The sequence below is a fragment of the Terrapene carolina genome, unplaced genomic scaffold (assembly GCF_002925995.2).
Source record: "Terrapene carolina triunguis isolate 2854851 unplaced genomic scaffold, T_m_triunguis-2.0 Scaffold374, whole genome shotgun sequence".
NCBI classification, from domain to species: domain Eukaryota; kingdom Metazoa; phylum Chordata; order Testudines; family Emydidae; genus Terrapene; species Terrapene triunguis.
The window spans coordinates 12,365,217-12,381,734 of record NW_020664725.1 but is presented as its reverse complement, the minus strand read 5'-3'; positions in this window follow the sequence as shown (position 1 = coordinate 12,381,734).

Genomic DNA, 16,518 nt, shown 5'->3' with positions numbered 1-16,518 from the left:
GGGAGTCCCCAGGCCCAAGGCATGGCACGGCGTGCGTCTGTGGGGGGCAAGTCCTTGGCTGACCGGATCCTTCAGACCTGGAGATCAGAGCCTGCTGATTAAACATTAATTACTTTCTCCTTTCGGGAACCGCTGGGCCTTCAAGGTCTCCCAGGCCCTAATCAAGCCGCTCCCTTTGAAAGAGGCTTTGACTGAAATGCACCGTGCCCTCAGAGTCAGATCAGGGAGACCTTGAGTGGGGGGAGGCAGGGATCCCGCCCGGAGCTGCCAGAGGTGAATGGGGTCTGTCTGGGCTCATCTCAGGTACGGCGGGAACGGCCACAAGCCGGGGGGGGGGGGGGGGGGGGGAAAAGGGGTCGCCGGGGGGGTTCTGCTAACAGGGGGATGGGCGCCTTAGAAGCACCAGAGTTAGACTTTGGGACAGACTGGCTGCAGGCCCTGGGGAAGGAACAGAAAGCGGGGGCTGGATTTCTGGGGCCCATTGGGAATGGACGCTGGGTGAAGCCTCTGAGAGGAGGGGAACCCAGGCCTGGAGTGGGCTGTGGTGGCACAGCCTCTGCAGGGTAGCCAACCCCAAGCCTTTAAAACTCACGGGAAGGACTTAAAAAGCATGACATTTTCCTAAAAATAGTCACCTGTTTTTCCCCCACTTCCCTTCTGGTCTCTGAGCCTGGGGGGACTCGTGCTAACCCCCCCAGGAGTTGGCTCCTGTGCCCAGCTGGCAGGAGAGCGCTCCCTCGGAAGGTCGTCTCGCGCCGCATGGCTGTGGGGAAGGAAGAGCTCTGCTAAAGACCAGACCACCGCAGACCCTGCTGCAAAGCCCACTGGAGTGAATGGAAAGAGTGGGCTGTGCTTTGGTTCAGTCTTTATCTTCTATCTCTTGAGCCAGCCCTGTCGGCCTCTCTCCCCATTGCTCCAGCTTAGCCCTGACAGCCCCACTGCTCCATCCCTGCTCTGTTCCTGCAGCCCAGGCCTCCTACAGTCACTCTCCCCAGCAGTGGATCGGTCCGTCCCTCAGCAACCTAGGATATTGCAGACTAAGGGCCCAGTCTTGCAGCCCTTCCTCACCGAAGTGGACGCATAGGGTCTATAGCCAGGCAGTACTGTGGGGCTAGCTGGAAGTCCAGCACGTGGGCTCAGAGCAGGCTCCGTTTGAACAGAGCACCCGGGGCCAATGGACTGCTCAGCCCGTCAATGCGGCCATCTGTGCCAGTGGAAACTGGCCAGCACAGGACCTTGTTTGCCTGTCTTCTGAAGAAGCAGAATCTCTCTCTGGCTGTTTCCAGATCACAAAGAGATGAAAGAGCCCCCAATGCCTTTGAAAAGCATTAGAGACGACTCCACTTCTGTGCTGTGGGAGATTGGCATGCAAAGAGGGTCTGTGGTTCCTCCGACCTCCCAGGCTCTCTGTGTTGATTAGGACACTTGGAGCCACAGAGGATGGACAGGGCGGGCAGAGTTAAATCGCGGGGGAAATTGGCCAGATTCTGATCTCAATCCTTGGCCGCTCTAGGGAACTGCCCCGATGTGAACCCGCAGTGTAACTGCACCCTGTAGAGCCACAGAATAGGCAGGAAAAGCTGCTCATCCACCAGGATTTGTACCAAGGAGACTTAACCTGGTTCCAAACTGGGGTGAGCGGCACAGGTGCTGCACTCGTGAGGGTCACGGCTACACGAGGGGCTTGCACGGGTGGCTGAAATCCAGGCCTAGCAAGGTCCCAGGGACACGACTGCAGATCCAGAGCCATCCTTTGGACATCTCTCTGGATTCACACCAGCGTGGCAGAGATGAGTCTGGCCACATGGGTGTAATTGTGGTAGGTGGGGGGAGCAGGAAAAAACCAGTTGCAGTAAGGACGTGCATGCAGCCCCCCCACTTCACCGTCTCACCCCTCCTGCCTGCTGCTACGCCCCTGCCACGCCCGCGGCATGCAAGTCACCCCCACCACTGGGACTGCCACCTCCCCGACAGCCTCTGAACCAGGCCCGTGCCCTTCCGCTCGCGAGGGCATCGCTGGTTGCCATGGAGATGATTGGGATGTTAGCAGCAGCAGAGGATGGGCTCGCAGGAGGCTGTTTTGGGGCGGACATCCCCAGGGACAGAGAACAGGGTGGGACCTCACACGCTTGTGTGGGGAGGGGTGCGGAGCGGAGCAGCGCAGCTCTGGGCACCCTGGCATGGAGGGATCCCTGCTGGGCCACTGTGTGCCCTTTGAAGGGAGCGCCCTGGAAACAGGCTGAGGTGAATGCCATCACCCCACAAACATCTGCGCTTCCAGGCCTGCCCTGGCTGGGAACAGCAGAGCCAGAGACCTCCCTGCTGGCTCCTTCATAGCAACGAGGGCGAAGGGAGCTCGGCCAGCCGCACTGGGGCTGACTTATAGCCGAGAGCTTCGGCTCAGCAAGCGAAGCAGAAAGAATCAATAGAGCCACAGTGGCTGGAGGATCAACTCACCTGATTGGAGGGGGAGTGGGGGAGGAAGGAAGAATGAAATAGCTGAGACAGAGAGAGAGAGAACATGCACGGGCACACCAAAGAGATGGATAGGTAGGAGAAGGAAGAATGGAAGAGAGAGAGACAGGGAAAGAAAGAATGAGCTATTTGAGAGAGACAAAAAGAGAAAGTAAATAGCTGGATAGATGGGAGGGTAAGGAGGTGAAAGGAGAGCAAAGGAAACGGACAGAGGCAAAACACACACAGGTGAACTTTGCCCATACAGTAAAACCTCCTTCCCCACCAAGGCCGCTGGCACCTCTCGGCCGCGAGCTTGTGCATGCTCTCCTGCTCTCCAGTCGCGCGCTTGCAGCAGAACCGAGCGCGCTTGCTGGAACCATTCATCACGAAAACGGTACAAAAGCAACTAGAAAAAAAGTGTCTGGTGGGGCCTGGAATTTGTCATCCCTGGCAGGAGCTTTTGTGTATAATAAAACAAAGTCTTTTCTCTTGCCTCCACCCCTCCCTTTGTTATTATTATTATTATTATTATTAAGAACCTTAATGCCATCTGTCTCGCTGTTTCATAAATAACCCCCTAATCGAACAGCGCCGGGTAAATGGGCAGCCGGGCCCGTGCAATTTGTTTGACAAAATGAATCCACGAGAATATGAGACTGCAGAGAAACAGAGCAGCTTGGATAAATGTGTTAAACAAGAGACAAACGGCTTGGCAGGGCGGCTGGCGCTATATTTATCCATGCAAATGGAACGTGGGGCTCATTTATGAGAAATCCAAATAGCACCCACAGCTGTCGGTAACTTGAGGGGAGGGGCAAGGAAACAGGCAGTGGAGTGTTCAGAGAAGGCATGCTGGGATCTCCCCCCCCCCGCGCTGTTCTATTCAATAATGAGTAATACCTCAATACAGGGATATGGGGGGGGGACTGTGCTTATCAAGGGGCTTTAATAAACCTCCACACTTCTGTGAGGTAGGAAGGGTTTATCTAGGGATGGTGTCCCTGGGCACAGCTCCACAGGAGCCTGTACTAACAGGGAGGGTTTGGATTAGTGTAGGATTTAGGAGCCCCAGTCCTGGATCCGGACACCATGGTGCTAGGTGCGGTACGAACACAGAACCAAAAGATGGTCCCTGCCTCTGCTGACAATCTAAGCAATAGTGTTCAGCGGGTGTCAGCCTAGTCCGTGGTAGTTAGCATCCTTCTGTTTGAGGATCTCAAAGTGCTTGATAAATATTAATTCAGCCTCAGGGCCACCCTATTGTTGCAACTCTTTTCGAGGGAAGTAGTGACAGGGGCCAAGTTGGCGCAGGGAGCCGGAGGCAGAGAACCCAGCAGTCCTGACTCCGCCGCGGCCAGGGGATGAGCCATGCTCAGCCGGCCAAAGGGAAACCCAGCCAATGCGGCTCAGAATGCCAAAGCCTGCGTGTGCTCCTGGGGAAGCAAATGACCTGTTTCCACTTGGGGATCCCAGGCTAGCGGCAACCCTCACGCTCGTCCTGTGGAGGACAGGTGGCTGGACCTGGGCTGCACTGCCCAGACAGGGCCGCACAAGGCTCCAGCCTCAGGAGCTGTAAAACCCCTAGGGTCCAGGTCCTCGCTGGAGAGCCCCTGGCTGGGTCTGGCTAGCTTTGCTCAGCTGCTTCGTGCCAGCTCCAGGTCCCAGTTCCAGACAGGTCAGTGACTCGCGGAACCCAGGGGAGGGGATGCAGGGCGATGCTCAGGTTTAGGTGCAGGGATCATAACACCTACTTTCCTTCCTGTTTCCTTCTCTTCTCCCCCCTCTTGTCTTTCCCACTTTTCCCTGACTGGGATACACCTCATTCCTCCTCCCGGACACAACATTGCCTCTGCTGCACCCACAGGCCCCGGCAGTGGCTGGCTTATGAGCATCATCAGCACCTACCCAGAGAGGCAGCAGGCAGAAGCTAAGCTCTGCCCTTTCCCCAGACCAGTTACCTGTTGTGCAGTCTCTCCCTAGCTCCAGGCGTGATCCCAGCACACACGGCTGTGTTTGACTTTCTCCCCCTTTCCAACAGCGGAGACAGAGAGAAATCCTGCCTGTTTGCCGAAGCTGAAGGTCAGGCAGACGCCGGCCTCACTGGCTCCACTCAGCCACCTCCTCCCAGAGCCAGGCGCTGTTCACCAGGTTTCTAGGGACCTGCCCTTCCAGGTTTCTGATGTTTGCACTTCTAGAGAAAAAGCCATCCCCAGAGAACACATCCCAGGTTATATACTGTGCCTAGTGCATGCTGGGACAGGCCTCATTGGGGGGGGTGTCACCCCAGCCTGGTACATGCCAGGACAGGCCTTTGGGAGCCCTGGGGTAGCGGAGGGCAAGGATCCCTCCCAGCTCTGGTGCAGACATGACCAACAGTGCTCCTAGCTCTGTACCTGGTTGTTGAGGTGCTTTGGTTTGAAGAAACCGCACGCACCCCCCCTGGTGCTACTCCCAGAGGGGGAGCAGGGCATGAGGCACAACCCAGTGGGTGGGGAAGAAAGAGTGGCATCTCGATGCGTTGTGGCTAACTGATTGCAGACAACTGGACCCAGGATCCAGCTAACGTTCAGCTCACAGTTCGGTCCATGATCCTGCTGAGCTCTGGGACCGAGGAGACCTGGGTTGAATGTCCAGCCCTATTCGAGGCTGTGCATGTCCACTGGCATAACTCCGTTGCAGCAAACGGAGCCGTACCCATTTACAGGCTGATAATCTGGCTCTCCATCTCTCTGGGCCTCAGCTCCCCAGCTGTGAAATGGGGGTAATAATCCTTCCTCCCACGCTTTGTCCATTCCATCTATTTTGTCCGTGAACTCTTCTGTCTCTGACTATGGGTGTGTGCAGCGCCGGGCCCAACGGGGGCCCCTAGACACTGCTATAATCCACCCTCAGGAGCAGTTGTGTTGAGGTGCAGCATCTGGAGCTGCTGCCGGGGAGCCTCTGTTTCCTCACAATCGCTTCTGTTTCCCAGCAGAGACCATGAATAAACAGCAAGCGTTTAGCACACAAATGCAAGAGCTTTTCATCTCTCTGCAAATTGGTGCCCTTCCACGCTGAGCGGCGCACACAGCGTGTGCATGCGGCAGCGCCTGTAATAATCTCCCTGAGACACCACAGTGCGGCTGAGTGCAAGCCATGGCGCAGACGGGCAGGGGCTGAGGGTGTGCCCCATGCTGGGGCAGCTCAGCTCATTTCTTCTTCAGAACCTAGCTGCCCCTGCATCACTGCTTAAAACAGCTAATTATCACTCTGGGATGGAGCAGGCTTCCCATAGGCTGTAAAGCAGGGATGGACCATCGGCCAGATACAATGCTAGCACCAATGGAGATAGCCTGGCCTCACAGCCGTGCAGTCAGCAGTCCCTTCCATGACTGTCAAATCCAGGCCAGGATTTAGGGGATGGCGTGTTAGCCTGGGAGCTAGAGAACCACAGGGTCTGGCTGCGTCCAGCAGTCGCAGGGCATGTCTACACTAGAGAGGCAAGTCGACCTATGTTAGGTCAACTTATTCCTGCGGTGGTTCACGTCCACACTACGCTTCTCCTGCTGGCGTGCGTGTCCTCACCAGGGGCACTTCCACCAATTTAAGAGGGGCAGGGTGAGGGGGCGGAGAGACCGGGCTCACGGCTCCCAGGAGCCCGCCTGCCCCCCGGGAGCCCGGCTCCCTCCTGGATTCTCGGCTCCCTGCTCCCTGCCACAGCTGGGTTCCCACTTCGTGGTGAAGTCAACACAAACTGGGTAACCATTGCCAATGTTTATTGGATAAACACCCTGTTTTTTTTGTATTGGGGGTGTTTATTGGTTAAAACCTAAATCAGAAGCTCTATTTACATTATAACAAAGTCCTATCCCTCTACTACTGGGGGGCAGTACAGATTCCAGGCTCAGTCTGTATTTCCTACACAGACAGTAAAGAGAACTCATTGAAACACTTGAAGGAACTTCTCGCTGACAGCTCTCCCTGTGCCATGTCTTACAACCATGACCAAGTCTCCTGGAAAGTTGATTATATTAAAAAAAAAAATTGTGCATTTTTTATTTTTGTAATGGGCCAAAAAAAAAGATGATAATAAATATTCCCACTGCTTGGACCTTATGCTCTAAAATGGCCGAAGTGTCTGTGCTCAAACTTTGCAAACCAATCTCCCTGCAGGCTACCACACCTGGGAAGAAACCGCACCCCCCTGGTGCTACTCACAGCAGTAATGGGATCCCAGAGGGGGAGCAGGGCATGAGGCACAACCCAGAAGTTTTGGAAAGAGAGGAAGTGAATCAAAACAGGGTTTAGAATGGAAACATGCAAGCGGCTTCAGGTGCTCTCTCTCCCACTATTAATTTGCTTGGTGGAGCTGTGTGCTGGAGGGAACTGCAGGTATATTTTAAACGCTCATCAGGGGAAGGAAAGTTTGTTTGCTGTAAGGCACTCCTCCCCATCCATCTTCTCTTAGCATTCCCCTGCCCCCCCAAGCAGCCGTGCAACACCTCCGCATACACCTCCTTCCCAGCTCTTTGTGCGTACGCGTTTTCTTTTTCAAGTGGCAAACTGAATATTTTAAACAAACATGGCTTAAAATCTATAATTTATGGGCCAAGCTTCTGAAGAGAAGATCAGTCGCTGTCTCTCCCAGAGCCGATGCTATTTTACCAGCTGCATGAAACGGCGCTACGCCTTCGGCATTTCTGTCTGGCTGGGATTGGGGAACAGAACAGCTCTGGGCAGGGCAGATGCCAGTTATCAAATGGTACCCCAAGAAGTTCCCAACTCCCAACGCCACTTAGATCAATGAAGTTACACTAGGGTGAGGGAGAGGAGAATCAGAGGCAAGCGACTGTTTGGGGCCCAGCCCAAGCGCCCAGAGCAGTTTGGATTCTCTGGTTGTCTGTAGAGCTGGATGAACAAACAGTTGAGCACTAGAGTGGCTCAAAATCAAGAAGTGTTGTTATGGTGGGTGTCACCAGATGGTCCCGTTACACACAGTCTTTCCTTGTTCTTTTTCTTAGGGTGCAAGCAAGTTTTTAGGCTTGGAAGAAACGCTCGTGTGGTTTGTATAACCAAAAAACTAAGTTCTGGCCAGAGGCAGCTATGCAAGCCACAGGAGCGTTTACGCTCTGCCTTGCTGATTAGAGTCAATTCGTGGGGCAGAGTTGTTCTCTGGCAACCAGGCATTGGTGTTGGGCTGAGATTCCAGGAATAAGGGATTCCCCAGCAGGCTGTTTGACCTCCACTATTCCAGGACTGGGTATGTGTGTAAATAAAGCAAATTTAGAGTATATCTATATGCCAGGCCATTGATTTTTCCTCTACGGGGAAGCCAACCTGTAAGGCCCTGGCCATGTGACATTTTTCGGTGGAGAGGAGACGCTAGTGTCGGAAGAAAGGGCAACAGTGTTTTTCATTTAAAAAATGCTTCATTTTGTTTGAAGTGTCAAGGAGTTTTTTTCCAACAGAACATGGGTTTTCCATTTGGTTTCAGTTGGAACAGGAAGAGTGCTTAGCATTTTAGGTCCCCGGTGGGAAAAAAAAAGAAGGGGAGAAAAGGGAAAACCTCCCTTTAAATCCAGAGATGAAACCAATGTTTCCCTTTTGAGTCATTTCATCAAGTAAAAAATGATAGAAGGAAACTTGGTTTTTTGGGGAGAGTGGGGATGGGACACCAGTTTAGCATCCTCAGAAAAGCCATTTTCCCACCACACTTTGATAAGTTCCCACTCCAGCCACAGGACCACCAAAAAAGCCCTAATTTCACCTTGTCTCCCCTCTAGTGCTTTTGCCACGACTCTCCCCAATCCTCTTCCCTCAGGCATACAACAAGGGCAGCCCCATCACCCCAGCTAGAACTGGTTGAGGACCAGTTTGCTGGCTGGCCACGGGGATAGGTTATCAGGGGTGGCTCTGTCCAAGGTACCTGTCACCACTGAGCTCCCACCTGATGCTGCATCAGTATGGACAGGGTGAGAAGACCCTCCATGCATATGCAGCACATGTGCCCTGCCCTGGAGGAAGCTGGTAAACTCAATGTCATTAGCCTTCACGAAGGCAGCAGCCTTGTGTGCCAGCCAGAACTATCACGGCGAGCTGGCTATGTCTCACCCACACCTTGCACGCCCATGGGAACAGGGGTTGTGTAGAACATTGTAAGCAATCCAGTCCCAGAGAGACTTTACAGCTGTCACCACGCCACAAACCCCAGCTGCTCAGAACTTCATGCCAAAGGCAAGAACAAAACTCAGACCTGCCTGCTGCGAAAGATCAGGCTCCTCCAATGAGGGCTGAAGGAAGAGTCTCCGTTAACCGTGTGGGGCTTAGGACACATGGCTGAGTAGTTCAGCTTCTACCCACCAGAGGGCAATGGTGCACAGGCATGTGCATGCACATGTGCACACATCATGCCAGTTCAGTGAAATACGCTGATATCTATGTTGCGAGGCAGGAGAAATGGAGGGGAGGGGAAAAACAGGAGCATATTGTAAACTAACGCAGCATATGGCTTCAAAAAAAAAAAAAAATCCCACAATTTGCTTCTAGCTCACACCTGAACCCAAAATCCACGACAGATCTTAAAATGGGCACACTCATAAAGCAGAGATATCCACTCCTTCCATCCCCCCCTTCCCTCTTACAGACCCCTCCACGCCCAGATCAGACTGCAGGGGGGCTCTGAAGGGCTAGCTCCAGCCAGACCTCCGTACAGAGGTGAACTGGACAAGAATGCTGCCGGGGAATGGGGCCGGTGGCGATGGAGGAGCTGCTGGGCATGAAGCTAGAGGGAGAGGGTTTTTGAGCCTGTTTGAAAGCAGGCTCAGAAGCATGTGGGAACGGAGATGGAATAGCGACAAATCCCCAGCCCACGTGAAAACACAGCCGCCTAATCCCTCCTGGATTAGGGGCTAATTTAGCTCCCTGGCAAACAGGGCACCTCCCCCGCTCTTAATTAGGGACTGCAGGAGAAGAAGGGGCTGGGTGGGTGGGAGGATGCCGGCGGGAGAGCAAAAGCAGCCTTGGAAAGGCAGGGTTTTGTTTGCGTTACCGATTCATTATCCTCTGCACACACAGGCAGCATGCGCTGGCAGGGACCCGCTGAGTGCCATGGGAGAAGCCCTGCATAGTCAGGGCCCCTGGTTCCACTGCCTTGATGATGGGGAATTGGGAGCTTGGATCTACCCATTCAGTGGCTGGGGTAGAGTGAGGCAGAAAGGGGAAGTCGCTCCCTCTGCTACCAGCCCTGCACACAGCCACCTCCCAGAATGGGTAGGTTTGGCTCCTCTATCCAAATGGGCGCCCGCCTTTGGTTTTGCAGGGAGATCAGCCCCTGGCAAGCTCATCAATTCCTAGCTTCCAAGGCCAGAAGGGACCACGGTGAACTGCTAGTCAGGCCTGGGCCGTAGGGCTTCCGAAATCATTAACCCTTTTCTGCCCTGCTCGGCCCAGTCGCAGCCACACAGCAGCCACTTACCCAGCGTACATGAATCCCATCGAAGCTGGAGTGGGGCCTGAGCCGAAGCCCTGGGTACCCTAGCCCCAAACTTCTGGGCCCAGCTCTGAACGCGCTCAACGTTTTAGAGGTGGCAGGGAGTGGAGACTAGGAGTTTGGATCCAGCCGCTAGCTAAAGGCTCCAGCTGTGAACACCAATCCTAGCCTAGATCCACTTCTAGGGGTCTGCGCCAGGCTCCTTCCAGGCGGGCCAGTGGCCTACTGACTTTCTGGACAGCAGATCCAGCCAGCGCCGTGACACCCCAGGCCCCGAGCCCCCTGGCCTGCTCCCCAGGCTGAGCTGTGCCTGGGAGGATTTGATGCTTGTTCTTTAATGGGAGTGAAGAGGCTTTTGCTTAGATTGATTAATTTGCTGCTCTTCCCCGTTTTCTGATCCATCTTTTATTCATGCCCAAGTGGCGCAGACGCTGCTGCTTTCACAGGATGTTGGCATTAATATTTAATCCCGCAGCCTGCCCATATAGAGCAGAGCTGGTGTCCCATGCAGCTGCCCCCTCTCCTGCAATAAGGCCAGAGGATTAAGTCCCTTGGGCACGATCCTCTCTTGCCTCATCCCTGGTGCCATCATTTTTACTTGTCCACATGGGGTGTGGGGGCACAGAACGTTACCACAGGCAAAGGATTGTGGGGTGGGAGCATTTCCCACCTGTGCCAAGCAGTGCAACAGGGGTGTACACGACTCCACATGGAGCAGGGCAGTGGAGAATTAGGCCAACAGTCCCTCTCTCTCATCCCTCCAGCCTGCTGCAGAGCACGCTTGCTGAGCAGGTCACTACCAAGCCCTCAGCCTTCCAGCAGGAAGCAGGCTGCTACTGCATGAATGCTGCATCCCGTGTTGGCAGTTGGCTGTATCCAGCGGAGAAGGAGCCAGGACTGGTGGCTGCTGGAAGGACAGGGGCTGCCCTCATTACCAACAGGGATAACAGACGGATTGGACAGGCCGCGGGATAAACCACACCAGGGGAGTTTCCAGCTGGGGTGCTTGATTTCGAGCCCGGAACGTATCTGTCACGCTCCTGGCTGTGTATTGAGCGCTGCGTGGACGGCGTGGGGGGGCAGACGAAGGGAGGGGGAAAGAGAGGCAGGGTGCAGCCCGCTCTGACAGCAGCTGAGCCAAGCATCGCATCAGTGGCACTTTCCCTGTAGCCAGTGGCAGTCTGTTTCTCGGCCTGCGCACGGCCAGCCCCGCGGGGGAGAGCGCTGTTTGCTGCCCACGGCGAGCTGGGCGAGGATGCAGGGAGCTCTGGATCTGCTCGCTAAGGGGAATGATCCCCTCCAGTGTCAGGGAGACATTTGCACTGTGCTTCGCCATCAAGCAGTAGCGCCTGCAGTGTTGCCTGCTGGCGAGTGACAGGGCCCAGCCATTACAGGGCTTGTTAGCCTCCCGTCTCTCCCTGTCACTGCGGGGGAACCACCGGAGGAAAGAAATGTGAGGTGCCCAGCCCCCTAAAGCTGGTACATCCTCTGCTTACAGGCTGTTCCCTCCAGCCAACAAAGGAGCCCCAGGCTGTGGGGCTCACCCCAGGGGATCCCCCAGGCCTGGAACCGATGGCCCCACAGAGCAGGCAGGCCTGGATCAATCCTCAGTCTCCACCAAGATAGGGAGCAGGCTCCTGCAGCTTGAGGCCACCCCACTTATTCTGGGGGGGGGGGGACTATGAGGGAGGGGGTAACCCTATAAGCCAAACCCCCTCTCCACCCTCCTGCCTGCCAGCCTCTGCACCCCTGCTGAGTGCGCCCTGCTGGGAGGAGCCTTCACTGAGTGCTCTGCCTCTTTCCTTCCTCTCTCGCCGCCACCTCCTCCGAGAGCTTCCCTCTCTGCCAGAGCTCAAGGGACACCCCCGGCCCAATCACTGCTCGGCTCTGGCTCCTGCGGCCCGGTTATCTCACTCCATCAGCACTGGCAGGGCTACGGGCACCGCAGGCTTGGGCCGGGAAAGGCTCTTCAAGCAGGATCCCCCATGGCTAGCGTGCCGTGATCAGCAGCAGCCCATTCCATCCCTGCAGAGGGCAGGGCAGGGTTTGGGGTGGCCTCCATGGGCACCTGCCGGGGGCCAGGCTGTTAGCCAGGGAGCAAGAGAGAACCCCAGGCTCCAGCTGCATCCAGCAGCCTCGATACAGACTGCCCTCTGCACCCCCTACAGCTGCGTCCTGTCTCCTCTCTAGCAGCCCCGCTGAATTTCCATGCGTAGGACTCTTCCGGCCCCGGAGAGCTGCCAGGCGAGGGTGACAAGACTCGAAAGCCCCAGGAGTCCTCTAGCTAAGTGCAACGGCACTGGGCTGGGGCGATGGATGGAGAGGCCAGGATCCAAAGAGGACACAGTGGCTTCATCAAAACCTGGGGGTGCCGGCCCCAGCGTTTGGGCCCCATCCCTGGGGTCACTGGCCTGCTGTAGGAGATGCTGATTTCCAGAGGGGCAAGGCTCCCGTCAGCTTGCCTCTCCAGCAGGACCAGTGACCCCAGGTAACGTTCATACAAAGCACGGCACAACGTCGGGGTGCAAGGGGTTATGGGAAGCGTTGCTGCGTGATGTATTCTCCTCCCGCCACCTGCAGGCGGGCAGGATCTTGGCAAGCTCTGCAGTGCTACCCAGACCACACCCACACTGGAGAGCTGCCACTGGGCCCAGCCTTCTTTCATGATGAGCAGCATTTGGAGAGGCACTTTACACGTTGAGTGGCAATGCCATAATCCCCTTCAAATCAAGGCCATTCAGCGTCGGCACCGGGAGCACGCTAAAGCCTTTGCATTCAGGCCAGTGTGACACAAAGAATGTTTCCTAGCAGGATTGTGGAGGCTCCACTTTGTTTGTCTTAATTCCAGGCCTTGAAGGATTACGCCGTCTTCAAAGGTGCTGCTGACTCATTCCCGGCCCACTCATTAGAGCCGCCGTTCCCGTACGGCACTGTGCGCCTCGTGCCGCCGGCACTCTGATCTGCTGCCTCTGATGTTTAGTTAGCACTGCTAAAGAGGCGGATTAATTGAGTTCCCATTCGCTACAGGTTCTGCTCTGGATTCGAGTGCCGCCTCCTACTTGAGAGCTGGTGGATGGGTCGGAGGTGGGCTTCTGTTCTGGCTTCGCTCTGGCCCGGGGAAGGGGTGGGCAGGAAAGGATGGGCTGGTGGCAGGGGCAAACAAGAGTCCAGGGGATAAAAGGGGGGAGGGGGATTTCAGTGCTAGAGCCTATCAAGGAGAGAGCGGGTGTGAAAGACGGCTGGAGCCCAAAAGGTTCTGAAGACGGATGCGTAAGGGAAACAGGTGCCTGGTTCCTTGGGCCTCTTGGCACGTGGAAGCCAGAGACGAGCTCTCACCCGTTGCCTTGCTACAGGCAGCACAAAGTGAAACAGGCCAGCAGCTCCCATGGGAGGGAAGGAGATGCACAGGGAGATGTGTGTCCTGGAGTTTCAGGCCTTCCACCCAGATCTCAGAGCACCCGCGCTCTGGCCCGCTTGACACAGGGCATGCCTCCACCCCGCCGAAGCAGCTCGGCAAGACACACCGGCACTGGCGGTCATCTAGCCAGCCTGTGCCACCCACACTCCTGCTGTTACCTGCGGTTACGAAAGGAAAGCTAATGCCAACCTGTGCTACAGTCACACCTTGTCTTGCAGTACAGGCATACCCAAGAGAGGCTTGTTTTGGCCTGGCTTAGACCCATTCCTAATCGCTGTCAGCTAGACGGAAATACGGACTGGGCTACACAGTCTTTGGACCACTAACGATATTGGTTTAGACACGGATAAGAGTTAAAGTGATTCAAGCTCCTAGCCGGGACACATGTCTATCAGTGTAAAAGTGCTTGTGAGTCTAGTGCAAGGCGCTGTACCAATCTAAAGCACTTCTATCTCACTACGTCCACACTGACCCTGGCCCTACTTTAGCCATACGGGCACCATGTCACGCTCTGAACCAAAACATCAGAATTGGTACAAAAACCTAGGAGAACTTGTTTCACTAAAATCTGGTTCAGATCACATCCTTAGCCAAACAAGTGCCATTTCCTCATGTGGACAAGTCCTGATTCAAACTAAGGGGGTGTCTACACTGAAAAAAAAGGTGTTCTTAACTCAGGTTAAAAGAGCAGCGAAGATGATGGCAACGTGGCCTTTAGCTCAGGCTAAAGCCTGTAAAGTCGTCTGGGGTTGAATTCGAGTTGCTGACCGGCGTTAAAAGCCAAGTTGCTGTGTCTTCACTGCTCTTTTAACCTGGGTAAAGAATACACCTTCCCCCCTCCCCGTAGCAGTGTAAATTACTAGGGGTAGGTCTAACTCCTTTAGCTCGCTAGAGCAGTGCAGTACGTGAGCTCACACGGCTCTATGGACAGGGGCAGTTGAGCTCTGCCGGCCTCCTGAATTGCCCCCGGCAAAGCCAGAAGTGGGGAGGGGGGGAGAGGAGAGGAGGAAGAAGAGAAGAGTACTTGACTGGCAAAAGGCAACAGAGGCGGCATCTTACGAAGCCACGTAAGAAGTCAGCGCCATTCGCGGCTCCAGGAGCCAGCGAGCCTCCTAGAGAGTGCCACGGTCAACCGCATGGGCCACGCCCACCGGAGAGCTGTGGCATCGGTCACCCAGTGCCAGCCTGGCTCGCTTCCGTCAGGCTCCCTGCTACTTCATAACTGTGAGCAGCGGACTCTCCGCAGCCTCCTTAAACCCTCATGTCCAAATTAAATGTCAGATTTGCATATTAGTTCTGTGTTTTCAGCCCCTTTAGCCAGCAGTGGGGAGGAAGCGTGCGGGGCTCCAGTCGGGAGATGCAGGCTCAGATGGCGCACCCTGCCGGGTGGGAAGGGAACACCCATTCACGGGTCAGTGTGCTGGGCACGGAAGGGGCCAGCGGTTGAGCGTGTGTCTGCGTGGAAATTTTGAACGTGCAGGGAGCTCAGATAGTTACACTTTGCTAAGGAAGTGCTGCTGTCTTCAGAGACCTCAAAGTGCTTTACAAGGGAGGGCCCTGTCCCTTCTCAGCTGGCACAGAGATACCAGTACTTCAGAATACCCAAGAGAGACCATAGATCTACATATTACAGATGGGGAAACTGAGGCACACAAACAGGCGGGACTCTATCCAAGGCAGTTTAGGGCTGTAGTACTGTAGCACCATGGGCATGAGAATCAGAGGTGCTGAGCCCCTGCGCCTCACAGTGACTTCAGTGAGGAGTAATGGGTGCTCAGCATCTCTGCAAATCCAGGCCTGGTATCTGAGCTCCCCGTTCCGCCCCCCAGCTCCCACAGTTGCCTCTCCCTGAATCGCACCTTGCAGGCTGCAGAGCATCACCTGGATAGGAAGGGAGCCAGAGGGTGGCAGCTGGCCCTTACTTCCTGGGGTCCATGATCCCATTTCTCTTCCTCCTCTGGGGAGAATTTAAGTCCCCCACCCCCCAGATTTAGGGATGCAGGAGTGATGCAGGGAATTCATCCCTCGAGCCCACTCCTCCAGTACCGGCTGTGTTTCCAAGCAGCGACTTTCCACTAATGAACAAACTGTGGCAAGGAAAGAATTGAAGCAATTACTTGTTCAACGAGTTCCTCATTAGGGCCAGTTCCTGAAGGGATTAGAGTCATGCCTTCCCCAAAGCCAGCCCAAGCCCTGCATTCAGATGAGCAGGAGAGTGCCTTGCTGACCACAGATTCAGAGCTGGGAGGGTAAGAGGCATGCAGAGACTTCCCCAGCATCCTGGGCATTGAGGCAGATGAAGCGATTACTATGTACCAGGGGTGAGAGAGATTTTATATGTATGTAGCTTGATGGGGTCTGCGTCAGGATATGCCTACACTGCATTGTAAACCCGGGTCTGTAGGTCCAAGTCCATGCCTGAGCATGCATTAGAAAACTGGACTTACTGCTGGCCCTGTGCTAACACAGACCTTCTGACTCGGCTCTGCAGCGTGAGCGGTGTTCACACTGCAATATGGTGCATCCAGTGGGATCAGCACAGCCTCTGCAGAAGGCACATCCCCCTTCCTGGGCAGCAGGCGGTTTAAGGGTAACCGGGTTCCCAGAATCCCATAGAACCTAGTGCCAGGAGCCCAAGCACCCCGGGGGTGTGGCACAGCCATGCACCCAAGGCTGATAATGGACCCTTCAAGCCCTGGAGGTGGCTGGAGGGAAACTCTGTGCAGGCCAAGAGCCAGCTTAGGGCAACTGGGATATAGGGATGTACAGGGAAGGGACAGCCCTCAGGGTGGGACTCGCAGGAACTGAAACCGGAGGTTCCCACTGCAGACCTGTCTGAGCCCAACCATCCCAGCCTTTAGGGGGTGCTGTAAGACCCACCTCCGTTTCGGCCTTTGCCCAACAGATACTGAGCATCTCCCCAGCAATATCCCCCTGGATTTGGCCCCTCCTGCTAAGAGAGCAGCCCTGTCCCCCTTTCTGGGGAGATGGTGGCATTGCTGTATTATGCAAAGTACCAAAGGGTGTGGGCACATCCCTCAGCGGGGCATGAATAGTGCTTAATTCAAGGGGGAGGCGGAGTGGCTCTGGCTGGCCTGAACCCTGGCAATTCTGCACCCTTGCAATGCCCCACTGCGGGCCTCTGAGCCACCGGGCAATTGGGGCAGACCCACCT